Here is a 15,247-nt window from a genome sequence, read left to right on the forward strand (position 1 = left end):
AGTCTATAGTGTCATCGCTAGACACAACACTCAACATGATAAACCTTGAGAATCTATCATGTACACCCTTCACTAAAAGTCCCGAATAGTGCACTGTTCTTCACAGTAATGAAGCGGCAGGTTTTATCACACTGCCTGCAGCCACCACATGAAATTTTATTTCCTGTAATTGCTTTGCGTAGTGTTTGAAGAATACTCTGGATGACTTCCATCCAGTATAAGCACGAAGGCTTTCAAACGACATTGTCTGAAAGAAATTCAGAGACGAGGCAACTTTTCTTGGATCATGACCTGCGGGTGTACTGTCTGGATCCGCTCTGCGTATAAAATAGGTGATTTTCGCCCTTATCTGTTTCAAGGATAACCTTGAACCTGAAGTCTCTCCCCTGAAAAGCTGACCTCCCTTAAAGTCTGAAGTTCTACGAAGATAGACCTTTAGGCATTCCACTGGGCAGAGGGATGCTTCTTCCTTCAGAGGGCAGATTCTCCAGGGACCCCATCTCTTTAGTGGGCAGCTCGTTCTTGGCGAGAAACGTCGGGTCCGGAAAGAGGTTCAGTTCTCCGGAGTCTGTGAACTGAATGTGGCCATCATCCCTCGAGAGGGCCACTATTTCGCTAACTCTGGCTCCTGAGGCTAGTGCAAATAAGAATATCACCTTTTGAGTCAAGTCTTTCAGCGAGCAATCTTCATTGTTCAGAGTTGATGCTAAGTGAAGAACCTTATCCAAAGACCATGAACTGGGCTTTGGAGGGGCTGCGGGCCGAAGTTTAGCGCAGGCTTTAGGAATCTTGCTGAAGATTTCGTCTTGTTGACTTTGACTTGTATTCTTCTAAGAAGTTAATACTGTCCCTAGAAATTCCGAACCTTTTCTTGACTGCTAAGGCGAGAAAATCATGAGATGAAGGTTCTGGGTTTTCTGTGATGAAGCTGAGACAGTCAATTTCTGCACTTGTTGAGTCAGAACTGGGTCTGGCAACGGGATCAGCTTCAGGCATAGTTCCGTTACCAGAGGGAACCAAACACTGTTGGGCCACTTGTGGGCCACTATTGCTGCTGTTCCTTGAAAGGATCTCAGTTTGTCGAGGACTTTCAGAAGAAGGTTGGTTGGAGGGAATAGGTAGATCCTGGACCATCTGTTCCAGTCTATGGACATTTCATCCATCGCTTCTGCTAGAGGATCCTCGTACGGGGCTACATACTGGGGTAGCTTCTTGTTGTCGCTCGTTGCGAAGAGGTCTATCTGCAGTCCTGGGACTTTGCGTAAGATGAAAGAGAATGATCTTGCGTCTAGGGACCATTCTGACTCTATCGGGTTGACCCTGGATAGAGCGTCCGCTGTCACATTGCGGAACCCTTGAAGGTGGACTGCTGACAAGTGCCATCTTTTCTTCTCCGCTAGTCGGAGGATGGCCAGTATCACTTGATTTATTTGAGGCGATCTCGAGCCTTGTTGGTTTAGGCATCTCATTACAACTTTGCTGTCTAGAACCAGACGGATGTGGATTGAGCAGCGAAGTTTCAATTTCTTCAGTGAGAGAAAAACTGCCATGGCTTCCAGAAAGTTGATGTGGAAGGTTTTGAAGAGGGGAGACCAGGCTCCTTGGACTTTCCGATGATGAGAGTGACCTCCCCACCCTTCTTTTGAGGCATCCATGTGAACGGTGACTGATGGTGGAGGCAGTTGCAAGGGTACCTTCTTCTTTAGGTTCTTGGCCTCTGACCATGGCTTGAGTAGTGATCGCAGACGACTTGGTATCGGTCTTTTTAGATCTCTTTGTGCGTTTGATGCGTATTTTCTCCAAACTCCTGATGCATCTTTTAATTGTGCTCTCAATACTGGATCTGTCACTGAGGCAAACTGGAGGGACCCCAACACTCTCTCCTGTTGCCTTCTTGATATCCTGGCGGATTGAAGGAGTCTTTTGACAGATCCTGCTATCTCTTTCCTCTTCTTTGAGGGAATGGAAAGGCAGTGTGACTGTAAGTCCCAGTGGACGCCCAGCCATTGGAACTTTTAAGCTGGAGATAGTCGAGACTTTCCCAAGTTGATCTTGAATCCTAAGTGTTCCAGGTACTGGATCACTTCCTTGGAGGCTTGCATGCATTTTTCCTTGGATGCTGCCCACACCAGCCAGTCGTCCAGGTAGGCTACCACCTGAATTCCCTTTAGGCGTAGTTGATGAATGACTACATTCACAAGCTTGGTGAATACCCTTGGAGCTATATTAGACCGAAGGGCATGGCTCTGAAAACGTACTTTCTTTTTTTTTAGTTTGAACCCTAGGTAGGGGGAAACTTGACGGTTGATTGGAACGTGCCAGTACGCATCCGTCATGTCTATGGAGACTGTGTATGCCCGTTTGGGCTAAAGGGTCCTTATGTGTTGAAGCGTCAGCATTCTGAACTTGTAGTTCACTATGAACTTGTTGAGTGGTGATAAGTCCAGAATGACTCTGAGCTTTTCCGAGTCTTCTTCGGAACACAAAATAGCCTTCCTTGGAATTTGATGGACTTCGCCTTCCTTATAACTCTTTTGTTCAGGAGTTCCTGAACATATTCTTCCAGTATGGGGGTTGAGTGTTGGAAGAATTGAGGGAAGTTTGGTGGAGTTGTGTTCCAACTCCACCCTAGTCCGTTCTTGATTAGGCTGTGGGCCCAGGGATCGAAGGTCCAACGATCCCGAAATAAGAGAAGTCTCCCTCCTACCGGTAGCATCTCACTTTGACTGCTGGTTGGAGGACTTACCTCCTTGGCCACGTCCACTTTTTGTTGTCCCTACCTCTGAAGGGGTGTGTAGAGGATCCTCGAAAGGAACCTCGAGACTTCGGCCTAAAGGTTGTTGACTGCCTTTCGAAGACTGGGGTGAAATAGGCGACTGGGTCGCCATCGTTTGGGGCACCAGTTGGAAGGTGGTGGTTGGTTGTGCTACCGTCTGGGACACCGTGGCCATGGGAAGCTGTTGCTGTTGTTTTGGCCGAGAGGGCACTCTTGGTCATTTTGATTTATTCTCCGGCTAGGGACCCTCATCAGCGGAAGATTTTCTTTTAGAGGACAAGCCCCACTTGGAGAGGAGATTCCTGTTCTACATTGCGGCTTTGTCCACGACCTCTTTGACCACTTCGCTTGGGAAGAGGTCTTTTCCCCAGATATTGGAGGCTATCAGCTTCCTTGGTTCATGCCTCACCGCAGCCGAGGCGAACACGAACTCTCTACAAGCCCTTCGGGTTTTAAAATATTGTACAGATCTTTGGTGACTGTCGCCAAATGAGATTTGGCGAAGACCATGTACATATCTGGGGTGTCCGGAATGCTTGCTATTGTCTCTAGCCCAGTCTGCAGAGACATAGAGGCAGCAAGACGTTCTTTCGTCTCCTGTTCCCTGCGCAGGAGAAAGTCTGACAACTTCGGGAGGTCTTCGCCGAACTGTCGTCCGGCAATATCTGCCTCCAGCTTCCTGACTGTGAAGGTGTTGTGGACATCCTTCCAGTCTGCATCGTCTGATGGAAAGGCGAGGGAAAAGGGTCTACACTCCTCAAGTGTAGGGCAAGGTTTCCCTGCCTCGACTGCCCTTAAGGGCTGCCTTCAAGGTGGTTGTATATAAGGCCTGGGCCTTAGAGAGTTCGCGAACAATGGTCTCCTTTGGCTCTGTCTCCTCTTTGGATGCAGGTTCCGTCCTCAGACGGACATAGCAATCCGGATAGGCCCCTTTGCTGGGCCAAAACTCAATTTCCTCTACTGGGACAATCCCCAGTTTCTCCGAGAGGAAGATCTTCCCTCCTGACATTGGCATATGCTCTGCATACCTCCAAGGATTGACGTCAGAGAAAGCGAGGAGATCCTTGACATTTAGCTGCTTCTGGGCTAAACGCGTTGCTACCTGCTGATGCATTTCCGTCCAAAGAGAAGCTTCTTTCTCGGACGATTTCTTCTGTATGTCCTGCACCATGGACAACAGCGAGTGCAACGTACTCGTGATGGAATCTAATTGGGGGGCAGTGGAAGAAGTCGAAGGCACCGGCATAGTCACCGCGGCTGATGACACCGAAATCGTTTCGGTTTTTTCGACTTCAGCTTCAGGAGGTACGTCATCCTCCTGATCCAATTCCTCCAATAGGAGATTGTTCTCAGTCTCCTCTGAGACAACCGACATGTTGTCCTCCAATTGGATGCCTTTCAAGGCGTCCAAAACAACAGATTCTATCGGAATCTGAACGAGGGGAATCTCAGGTTGAGCCTGGGGAATGATTGCAACTGCAGATGCTCTAGGGAAAAGACAGTCCCTCATCCTTTCATTAGGAAGGTATGGGCCAGAGGTGTTCTTCTGAAAACCCCTGACCCATTTTTGCAGCGTCTTCCTTGCTGCATCCCTTGACTCTGTAGACTTTTGATCATCAAAAGCCTCTTTTACCAGTTTAACACAAACGGTACATACCTGCAGGTTCCAGTACTTGAGAGCCCCTTTGGTGACTGCGCAGCGAGCATGGGCTCTGCACACGTCATGGCCGCAGAAGTTCTTACTGCGGACCCTACAAAAGTTGTTCCCACACTCGGGATGCTCTTCCTGTAAAGAAAGAAAAGCATATAAGTATTCGGTGAAATTCTCAGATTTGAACATACATATTTTTAATGTTTTATAGCTTGGTTAGAGTAAGCTAGAAAATAGGAAAGACACCTACTTGTGTTTCCTGTCCAGCCCATTGCTATGACCTCCTCCGATATTGAACACTAAATTCTTAACGAATTTAGGGGAAGATGATATCCTTTGATATAAAGTGTCTTCTTAACACAATCTTCTAGATTTTATATTGGGGATTTTAATAATGTTTGATAACCATTAAATGGTAGAGAGAATCACTCTTTTATGTGATGGTCTCACAATAGGCTGCCCATGAAGCACCTTGTAAGTTGGACAAAATTTTTGGGCTACAGCACTGACTGTCGGCGGCATGCCGCCAGTCCTGCCGGGCCTGCTGGCATATGCCGGCCTGTTCTAGGCTATAGAAGGCAGTTACTGTCTTCAGATTAATGGGCGGCAGGTCGCCGGCAGCCGAAGGATTCCACTATCAAGTTGGACCCGGCGGCAGCCAGCGGCAAAAGTCTAGACTTTCGGTGGCCGGCGGCCGGTCATAGTATGTCTACTGTCGTCGGGTCATCGATCAGCGACACCCACGGCAAGTGGCGGCAGAGCAACTGCCGGCCAACAGACAACCAACATGGCCGCCAGCAGCTACTACCTGTCAGCGGCCGGCCCAGTATAAGGAAAGGCAGAGAAAAAGAGAGGATGGAGGAAGGCAAAGGCTCAATCTTGCCGGCCTACATCCAGAATGAGGATTCAAGTGGAAGGGGGAATTATATTCGGGCTTCCACCCAACCATATCCCATCCATATGGGATATGGAAGGCCGTCCAAGGGAGGACTGAAGAACACTCTAATGAATATGAGGGTGCCTGCCGTCAGCCGGCTCAGCCAGCAGCAGACAGGGAACCTCAGGCCAATTCTTCAGATTACCCATAGGGTCAAATGTAGAATGACAGCCAGGGAGAGTGATGGCTCAGCCAACACAAAAGAGACAGTGGGGAAGGGGTAAGGGTCCTATAAGTGAGGTACACAGGACGCAGTCTCGCAAGAGAACAGAATCTCATACCAGAGATCTTATGCAGTGAAGAAATCATTTCTTCGGTCCAAGATCTACCAGCGCAGGACTGTCTGCTAGACCATGGAAGGAGGAAATGTCATACAAAACCTCCAAGTAAGGTCTAGGGAGGTCTAGCCTCCTGAAAAGACAACCTAACCTGACTTGGGAAATAATTTCACCAAGACAGTAAGATGCTTAACACAGACATTCTACTCTGATGTCCCGTTCTAAGCTCAAAAACCGACTCAGTGGTTAAGAGAAAGAAACGGAACACCCCAGTAAAGATTTGCCAGAACTCAGTTCAAGGCAAAGCTAACTGAGGATAGCCTAGGCTAATCAGAGGGAAGGGGAATTGCTCTTAAATCTCACCAGGAGATTAGTGTCGACTTAAAAGGTATAGGAGGTGTCAGTCTCCCCTTAAAAGACAATACAAGAGCAATTGGAGACACGAATGAAAGTATACTAAAGCCCCTAGGCTAGTAGCCTAGGAGCAGTGAGAATCGTTCACCGAAACTCTCTCGTATACTATCTTCTATCTCTCTCTCTATATACCAAGGCACTTCCCCCAATTTTGGGGGGTAGCCGACACCAACAATGAAACAAAACAAAAAGGGGACCTCTACTCTCTATGTTCCTTCAGCCTAATCAGGGACTCAACCGAGTTCAGCTGGTACTGCTAGGGTGCCACAGCCCAACCTCCCACATTTCCACCACAGATGAAGCTTCATAATGCTGACTCCCCTACTGCTGCTACCTCCGCGGTCATCTAAGGCCCCGGAGGAAGCAGCAGGGCCTACTGGAACTGCGTCACAATCGCTCGCCATTCATTCCTATTTCTAGCACGCTCTCTTGCCTCTCTCACATCTATCCTCCTATCACCCAGAGCTTTCTTCACACCATCCATCCACCCAAACCTTGGCCTTCCTCTTGTACTTCTCCCATCAACTCTTGCATTCATCACCTTCTTTAGCAGACAACCATTTTCCATTCTCTCAACATGGCCAAACCACCTCAACACATTCATATCCACTCTAGCCGCTAACTCATTTCTTACACCCGTTCTCTCCCTCACCACTTCGTTCCTAACCCTATCTACTCGAGATACACCAGCCATACTCCTTAGACACTTCATCTCAAACACATTCAATTTCTGTCTCTCCATCACTTTCATTCCCCACGACTCCGATCCATACATCACAGTTGGTACAATCACTTTCTCATATAGAACTCTCTTTACATTCATGCCCAACCCTCTATTTTTTACTACTCCCTTAACTGCCCCCAACACTTTGCAACCTTCATTCACTCTCTGACGTACATCTGCTTCCACTCCACCATTTGCTGCAACAATAGACCCCAAGTACTTAAACTGATCCACCTCCTCAAGTAACTCTCCATTTTATGCAGTAATATCTTAATTGTATAAAATATTGCCTGAGAAACTAATGAGTTTGAGTGGGATTCGTCCGTACTACTCATTCGATTCGCAAATCATCAGACTCTGCCATTCATCGATGTTCCTTTTCACTCAGCTGATTAACCGATATTAGAGAGAATCTTTAGGCTTTCGTGCGGTACTCATGCACGAGATGAAGAAACATGCAATACCCCTCCCCCAAATTCTCTCCTTTTCTCTGCCTATGGAGTTTTCTCTCTCTCTCTCTCTCTCTCTCTCTCTCTCTCTCTCTCTCTCTCTCTCTCTCTCTAGACTTTGGTCGTGCAGTATCTCTCTTGTCTCTGAAGACATCTGTAGCCCCATTCTCTCTCTCTCTCTCTCTCTCTCTCTCTCTCTCTCTCTCTCTCTCTCTCTCTCTCACACCGAGTAATGTTCAACCATTGACTTTTAATCTGGGTTACTCTACAATTCCACTAAAGTTCCACACTCTGTCCATTTTTTCGAATGAAGAAAAAGAAAATAACCGAAAAGTAAACGAAAAGTAACAAAGACCTTAAGTGGTCTGGAAGAGCAAATGGGTAGATCATTTATTTTACCTTTTATTCGGTATCTACCCATCCCCGACTTTTGAATTAATCTCTCTCTCTCTCTCTCTCTCTCTCTCTCTCTCTCTCTCTCTCTCTAGAGTCTCTGCTGCCTTATTGATGCTATCTAATGTACGTCCCCATTTTACCAGATTATTTTACTCTACCGACCTGCTTCAGTACTTCACCAGACTTTTACCCTTAACATTTAATGGAATCCAACATTATTCATATATTATTTTTCAGTTTTACTCCTTTACTTTGCCTCGTTATTTTTCCATCTTTCTTTGACTCTGTACCTTACCTCAAGTACGCTATGTCAATAGATTTTCTGATCTTACATTTGTAAACCTTCTTATGGGAACTGAAAAAATCCAAAAGGTTTTGCCATTTTATGATCTCTTTAAGGATGTCTTCAAGATGTCTTACAATCCAAATGCAGGAGGTGCAAAAAAGAGAATACCCACACGGTGTTTCTGATAGTCATATTGAAAGAGAGAGAGAGAGAGAGAGAGAGAGAGAGAGAGAGAGAGAGAGAGAGAGAGAGCTATTCTAATTATTGTAAATAATTGTATTACTTGAATTAAGTTAACCTAATAATTTAATGATATCTTATGTAGTATTTATTCTATGTACTTGTAGAATATATATTTTTCGTTTGTTCCAATAAAGACGTGTCTCTTTCGAACTTCTTACAATTGGTTATGATTTTTCTTGTAATATTTTATCTACAGAAGCTAAGCTACATTGTATATTCGAAAGGAGAGATGGAATATATATAATTACTTCCATCTTACTCGAGCTATCTGAGATGTTTAAAGATAGAAAATTTATTTAATATTTCAATAAGAAAATACTGCGTTTTTTAATATCGTTTCCAGGTATCTTTTTCTTCTGTATTTTCCGTCTGAAAAATGATGGCCAAACGTCTCTGGAAACCTTTCAACCAGGCGTCTGTCAATCATGTATCAAAATGAGAAATCAGATTTCTTTCAAGACAGGTACGGTTTGCATCATCTCTTTGCCACCAATTGTTGCATTCGTCTGTCTGTGTTTGTGTTTAATCTTGAAGTCTTTTATGTCTTTAATGTTGATGCAAACATTTTTTTTACGTTTGTATCTCTTCACAATTAAAGGGAATTGTTTTTTACTTAATCAGGTAGAGGAAAATACGTGTTGAGTTCTTTTTCATTAAATTAGTTTTTCTTTAACCATTATGTAATCAAATATTTTAGATTATAATGATATTCGGGATGTTACTCTACATTTCATAACATTATGTTAGGTATACTTTTTTTTATTAGTACCTGTATCCGAAATTGAATTATAAAGAAAGTATATATTTAGTGTCTGAGGCGAATCTTGGATACAAAATTCCAAGACATTTTTTTGCGAAAGACATCCATACGTTAGATAATTAGAGTCAGGGAATTGAACATTATTTAGAAGCAATATCTGCGTAAAGAAACTTGATAAACACTTTGCTTCAATAAGTTTTAGAAAAGACGTTCCATGACGTAACATATATTGCTGCAATAAGGAGTAAGATCCCAAGCATTATACAGTTGTGACATTTCATCATCGGGGCTAAACAGTGATCCCTGGATCCTTGATCCTTATCATCTGACGCCCCAATGTATATTATTTCTGTTCTTGGTTTGGAGTCTCTCTTACTAAGTCACAGATCCTAATTATTTAGGGACATAATAAATGCTTCGTTTTTGGACAGTTCTTTCCGAATAATTATCTTTAATTAACTGAAAGTTATTTTTTCCGTTATAAGGGATAATATAATATGATTTAGTAGAAATAATTTTGTTCAACTGTAAGAGATATATATTGGGTAGAGGTTGTGGTGGACCATTGCTAATGTTAATAAATGTTGGCGATCTGTTGGACGGAAGTTTGAATACCGGTCAAGCTCGATGGTTTCTAGTATAGTGTCTGCAACCTCACCATCCCACAAACTAGGAATTGGAGGTCTTGGGGGGGGGGGGGGGGGGGCTATAGATCTACATGACGAATTATCAGCAGCTATTGCCTGACTTGATGATGGGGGAGGGCGGTGTTTGGGTGCCAATCATATGTACTGTATACAAAGTCAGTCTATAGAGAATTATCCTTTCCCTTGCTTCTGCAATTCATGAGCAGCCTTTAAAACCTTTAGAGGTGAAGGGAAACGTTCAGGGCTGCTAATTCCATGAGAACTTTCTTTTATGGGATGATGAATAAAGGATTTTAGAGTCGCCCAATAATTCCGCCTTAGTGGAGGTCTATGGGGCAAAGGTCAATTGCCGTAGACCTAATACAGTACCTTCTTAGAGTAGGCCTTGGACTTAACAAATGCTTATTGTAGTAAAAAGGTTTCTAAGAAATATACCAGAGAGAGCAATGGCCGAAAGAAGTCCCAGTCCAAAACATTTCTAACTACAACCTTTGATTCTGTTCCCAAATGTTAAAAGCAGAAAGTTAAGGAATCTTTAGATATGCAAAGCTAGGAGTTTTTTCTTTTTCTTTTACTATCATTAGAAAATGATAATTATTTCGTCTCTGGGGAAAATTCACCACAAGTTCGACATTCACTGTTGGATTCTGCCTCTGCTTTTTTATTTCTTCAAATGTAAAAAGTAAAGATGCAAATCGCCAAACGTTATTGAATTCAATGTTGGTTTTAACATTACTTTTCACTTTATGACCTCAGGCATTAAAGAGGTTTGGAAATCGCCTATTTTTAAAAAGAAAGTTATTCCTTCTAATCCTGATAACGTCTTTGCACAGAAATCCTATTTACAGTTTATATCAGTTATGGTTTTCACTTACCTTCAGTAGTGCTCTGTACACAGATTAGATTTATCTTGGCATTTAAGCAAAATGTATCCAAGTTAATGCTTTTACTGTAGTCATGAATTTTATAATGTTGATATTAAGAGAAAATATCCAGTATGAAAGGCAAGTTCTTCATAAGAAGAAAAAAGAAATGTAGATTAAAGTCAAAAGAAAAATTCAGTAAATTATGAAAACGATTAAGACTCGCTCACGTTGAACCTGAACTCTTGGCTTGACGAGACGCTAACGAGAAAGTGGATTCATCCCAAAAGACTTAATAAAAAGAAAAAGAAAGAAAGAAGAGAAATATGTTGCTCCTGGCACTGCTCGTCCGAAGGGAAATATCACCGATTCAAGTCGTTCGTCTTTCAAAGATTTGGTTTCCATTTTGTAAATTCACCTTTGTAAATAACACAAGCTTCAATCGATATTGCAATAGAATTTGTATACTTTTTTTTACTAATGTGTTGGATCCCTGTATTTATTGGATGACCATATTTATTGCAACGCCAAGTTTTATAAATAAATTAAACCGAGTTCTTGTTTACCATCAACGAATTGTGATTTGTCGAATGTTGAAGTTTATTAAACATTTGGCCGATGCAGTAATGTCTCTGACTGTTGAACGTCATACTCGTGTTCGAGTCCCGCTCAAACTAGCTAGATTCTTCGGTCGCTGCAACCTTATTCTCCTTGTGAGCTAAGGATTGGGGTTTTGGGGAGTCTATAGTTCTATATGCTGAGTCATCAGCAGCCATTGCCTGGCCCTCCTTGTTCCTAGCTTGAGGGGAGATGAGGCTTGGGTACTGATCATATGTATATATGTTCAGTCTCTAAGGCAATGCCTTGCTTGATAGGGCAGTGTCACTGTCCCTTGCCTCTGCCATTCATGAGCGGCCTTTAAACCCTTATTATAATCAAAACTAGATCATAATCTTCAGTCTTCGGTCATTGTTTCCATTAAGGGATCAGATACTTTTTTTCCCCCCAATTTGCTGTTCAACTCCTCCTACCCTTTACTTTCTAGAATAATGGTGGAGTGATTGTCGGAGAATTGCCTCCCTGTCCCCAATGTCCAAGTTTCCTAAATGTAACAAAAAATGGTTTGTGAAATCACTTCATGAAAGCTTGAACTTTTATTCACTCTACACATCCTTGCTAAGAGTATCCATTAGCAGATCCATTCCCACATTTCCTTAGGGAATAGCAATCCCTCCTTTTAGATACTTAGGAAGAGAAGAAAGGTAGAAAGAACACGACTCTGCCAAACCTTAAAATAGAAAGAGAAAGAAGATGCGGAGCTGTTTACGCTTTCTTTAGCAATAATGTCCTTGCAAATAAATTATTAATGATAAAGCCTTGTAGGGCACAGTGCTGTCACGGCATTTAAGGCGGGGCACTGTAAGCATTACTAAATGGTTTATGCACTCTCTGTTCAGCTTCATATTTAAATACAGTTCCCATTTTCTCTTGGTGAAGGGCCTCTCTGGGTCCAGCTCGTGGCCATTTGACCCAAATTTCAATTATCAATGCAAAACCAATATTGAAAACAGGATTATTATTTGACGAAGATTAGACAGGCCTAAAGCACAGAATCTTCCCCAATATTCATGTAAGAGATTAGTAAATTTCGTTGCTGTAGTTAAGAAGCAGGTTCTTATACAATAGCCCAGTCCTTATGGTTTTTGTTGGAGATATCGTAAGGACTAGACGAGAGTGAACCTCATTGGCAGAGGGGAGTTCAAAACACAGACAATAGAACGGACGAATTCAATATGAAACTTTCCTTGGGAGACGTAGCTGTGACGTGAGTCAACTTCCTCAAGTCTTCCGAGACCAATTCACTCCGCTGTCAACGCATCATCACCTGCAGAGCTCAGTTTGAAAGTAAATGGCTCTTTGCAAGACTTTGGTGCCATTCTCAATGAATTCTATTTGCACTTCTTCTTTTTCTTCTTGTGCTGCAATTTCGATATGGAATGATGGGGAAGCCCTTGGGGCCTTCAGTACTTGACTATTTTCTTTGTGAAAAGTGAAGCTACTGAAAAGATCATATGTGGCTAAAATGTTTTATGTACCCCTCAGACATACTTATATACACATAAACACCCGCATATGAATATATATAACCAGAGTCGAATAGTGGGGTCTCCATATAAGTACTTAGCTTCATGTGTTCAGCTTATTCTACGTTGTGCCCCATTATTATTCAAGGGATTTTGAACCAAGAGCGGTTGGCATTTCTGCTGGTTCTGACATTGTCTAAATTCATTTTTTTGCATACTTTGTGTGTGTGTGTATATATATATATATATATATATATATATATATATATATATATATATATATATATATATATATATATATATATATATATACTTACGAAGTTAGTCTAACATAAGTGGATTAGTTTATTCACGTATTTCATTTGTGTATTTAAGAGATGTATTGAGTTCCACTCATGTAGGATTAAGTAAATGTATGTAAATTACATGAGACTGTCGTTATTCATTTAGTTATATTTTCATTCAGTTCCGTATATGTAAATCTACGTTATTTTAAAGAATTAAATTTTGATTTCTCAAGGTTTAGTTATGAAATCTTTTGTAACCTGGAATAAAAGGTATGTATGACACACGAGGTATAAACACAAAGGATTGCATCATGTTTCCACGTGGTTGGAAATTGCATGAATTTTCCAGACTAAAGTTGCTCTTTTTTCTTTAATGGTATGAGGGGAGGTGGCCGGAGTTAGTTAAGTGTGTTGCCATCGCCGTATGTCGTATAGAACCTTACTTCAAACTGCCAAGTTGGCAACCTGACGTTTTGAGAGGCCGGCCGAGCTATGCCCACAAGCTTCGAGAATGATTTGCTGGAAAATTCCAGAGTGTATTAGGATGATATATCAAGAGCTGACATCTGTCAATCCTCTCACCAGCGCCACTTCAACCATAGTTTCCTCTCAAACGTGAATAGTGTTTTCTTGCAAACGTGTATAGTGTATAGCGTTTGTTAAAACGTTTAGTAATTTTTGATTTGAAAGAAGTGAAGGGAATTTGTGAGTAGAGCTTATGTTGAAAAATTATATACATTATATATATATATATATATATATATATATATATATATATATATATATATATATATTTTGCCTGGCCCTGTGTGATTAGTTTAAAAAGTGAAGTGTATTTATATTTTGCTTAACCGTTCTGTAACCTTTTGTAAGCCAGTATTTATATGTAAGTGTGATTAATGTTTATTTCCTATAGTGTTAAGTGTCAACTTTTTCATTAACTGTCAAAATTACATATGCTCATAGATTAATTTCTAGTGAAACAAGTGATGGTATTATTCTTTAAGTGTCATTTTGTCTTGAGCCTAAGGTCTAGTTGAGATTTAAATTTCCAGTGAATTATTTTTGGTATTACTGTTGAATTATTTTTATAGAGTAAGTATATTTTTATAGAATATGTATATTTTTGTAAAGTGTGTATTATTTTGATCACCAAGAATTATTTCAATGCATTGCTCGTATCCCCTAAGAACCTAAGGTAGGGGGGGGGGGAGTTCCTCACTTAGCTGATTACTCTCATTTTACATAAACATTTCCATGTCAGTTACGAAGGAAATTGGCTTCTGGATATCAATCAAATTTACGTTGAAAATGCTATTTTGTTTCGTGTGTGTGTGTGTATTTATATATATATATATATATATATATATATATATATATATATATATATATATATATATATATATATATATATATATATATATATATATACAGAGAGAGAGAGAGAGAGAGAGAGAGAGAGAGAGAGAGAGAGAGAGAGAGAGAGAGAGAGAGAGAGACACGTGATGGCATCGTGGTCTAACGTACATGAGAACTCGTCGTATGTCCTGGGAGATGAAATGCCAATCTCTATAGAAAAAAGATATGAGATCGTGAGTACGAATTCCTTGCTTCGTTATTGACGTGCAAGTTGAGTGCGCAGTGACGTAGCTGGGAAGACATCATAGTTTCGTTTTACTACACGAATGATGAAATTTGGATTACGGGGTATTATAGGGGACTTCTTGAATCCATTGATGATTTATTCGTGTTATTCATATACGTAATTCCTGGAGTACGATTAAAGTCAGTATATAGGAAATTTAAGTAACTTGAAATTCATAGAAGGAGAGTTATTATATTTTCGAATAACTTCTATCAATGTTAGATCTTGATAGTTTGAAAAATATTGAGGCCTAAAATCCTTTTTTTTCTTTAATGAAGATACCTGAGACATTGCTAGCGTGAAAAAAATCGGAAATTTTGGTATTTTTGGAACATTTGTAAATCTCATTAACTTGAAATATTAGTAATTTGGAAAATTATTAAGGATTAGAAATTTGTAGGTTATGTAATATATTGAATATTATCAGCATTTGAAGGTGAATGGAATATGCATTGTTAATTATGAATTTTGATAAGCGATTCCAAATAGTTAATGAATTCAAGATGTTGCTTGATTTGTTATCGTCTGTGTCGGGGGATCTTAACCCTGTCCACCAACGTTGACCCATGAGAGCCCATTTTGTATGTGTGTTAGGAGGGGCTAGTTGTGTTCCGTCTACAGTGTACCTTTCAAAGCCTAATATGGACAATGCTATGTGTTATTTGCAGAGTCCCTTCTATTCCTACTTTCTTTTCTTTTTACCTTTAAATTTGCTTTCGTTCTTGTTAAACTGTGTAATAGTCGGAATGTAGTAATAATAACTCTAATATTAATAGTAATACAATTAATGATTATGATAGCATAGAG

This window comes from Palaemon carinicauda, chromosome 27, assembly GCF_036898095.1.
Source record: "Palaemon carinicauda isolate YSFRI2023 chromosome 27, ASM3689809v2, whole genome shotgun sequence".
NCBI lineage: Eukaryota > Metazoa > Arthropoda > Malacostraca > Decapoda > Palaemonidae > Palaemon > Palaemon carinicauda.